Source organism: Xenia sp. Carnegie-2017, unplaced genomic scaffold (assembly GCF_021976095.1).
Source record: "Xenia sp. Carnegie-2017 unplaced genomic scaffold, XeniaSp_v1 HiC_scaffold_6, whole genome shotgun sequence".
NCBI classification, from domain to species: domain Eukaryota; kingdom Metazoa; phylum Cnidaria; class Anthozoa; order Malacalcyonacea; family Xeniidae; genus Xenia; species Xenia sp. Carnegie-2017.
In genome coordinates, this window is record NW_025813526.1 from 6,109,856 (window position 1) to 6,111,431 (window position 1,576).

At 37.9% G+C, this 1,576-nt stretch overlaps 1 long non-coding RNA gene across 1 annotated transcript; it reads right to left on the bottom strand.

Moving 5' to 3' along the window:
* Positions 1-310: 310 nt before the first annotated feature.
* On the bottom strand, positions 311-753 carry LOC124458269. Its single transcript, XR_006953109.1, has 2 exons — positions 723-753; positions 311-541 (listed from the first exon to the last, which is right to left on the bottom strand). It is a non-coding gene; the product is annotated as an uncharacterized LOC124458269 (long non-coding RNA).
* Positions 754-1,576: the final 823 nt, after the last annotated feature.

Sequence of the window (1,576 nt, forward strand, 5' to 3'; positions counted from 1 at the left end):
ACCTACCAGAAAACAAAGACGTCCAATAAATTCTTCGAAAAATTTTCAGACGCAAACATTGGACAAAACATCTGCACAAGAAATCGATATAAAAGAAAATACCAAAGGAAGCGAAAGCAATACTATCGTAAGTTCAGATGACACTTCAGATGACACTTCAGATGATGAAGTTGATGATTATTTGCAAGTCAGTGAAACATGGGGGAAAAAGACTCCATCAACACCAAAACTAATGCTAAAGTTGGACAATTCCAGCAGTCACCGGCAATTCCGTTAAGCAAACTCCAGAAATCAATAAATGTACACAGAGTAGACGTCCACCGTCATCATTCTTAAATTTTTTTCATAAAGGTAGTAAGAAAAAGAGAGCTTCTAAAAATCGCCCTAACGCGTTTTTAACGAAAGAGGCAGCTAAATTATGGCTAGATAGTTCCGCTTCAAGGATACAAGTATGTTAAAGAAAAACAAACAAAGTAAAGACAGCGAGCGTACAAAATCCAGCAAATCCATTGGTGCGTCGCACAAGATGCACGTGTCTTTGCTAAGAAAAGAAATAACAATAGGTTTAATCAATAAGGGTAACGATTGCTGGTTGAACAGTCTTCTACAATGTTTGCATGCATTAAAAGTTGAATACCCCGAAACAACGACAAAATGTTATCCAACTGTAGCGAAAGTACTGAATAAAATCTTGCGAATATTAAAAAACACGAATGACAAACCTTTGTATCCACAACAGCTGCACGACATTTTTAATAAGTATTTTGGTTATGCGAGTGGCCAACAACATGATATTCACGTGAGTTTTATAGTTTTGCATGAACATTGTGACGCAGGCTCCTTTAGAGGAATGTACAAATATAAAAAAATTTGTGATTTATGTGGAAAAACTCGGTTGCATGATGAGGAAATTTTCACGACGCTTTTTGTTTCCGTTGACAATGCAAACAAAACCTTAACAGAAAAAATCGAAGAGAGTTTAATCGATTCTGTATTTACAGACTGTAGCACATGCAGTGTGAAGACGAGTCACGTTCGCATAGGTGAACCCAAAACACTGCCTAAAATTTTATGCCTTGGTTTCAAAAGATTTGTTTCAAATGGATCAGGGATTACGAAGAGTTGTCAGAGAGTTCCACTACCATTAAAATTAACATTGCAGAATGATGGTGCATCGGCCACTTATCAATTATCCTCATGTGCATTGCATTACGGCTCAGGTATTGATGTTGGCCATTACACAGCTGTAATATTCAAAGATGGAAGAGTTTATGAGGTCGACGATACATTCGTCTCTGATATATCACAAAAGTGGAAGCAAAAGGTGTCAACTTATGTGTACATAGCCTTTTACTCCGCTGAAAATTTTAGTGACAAAGGTTATGGAGACGAACGACAGTCGTCAACCCAACTCAGCGATGATAGTGACAATGAGGACATACCCCGAAGTACAAGCTCACCAAATTTTGTGGGCTCTGTTCATAGCACAAGTGCGCCAACCGCACAAACGAATAGTAGAGATGTCCAATCAAAGGTCGATAGTTTGCCTCCGTCAATTGCACAAAAATATAAGAAA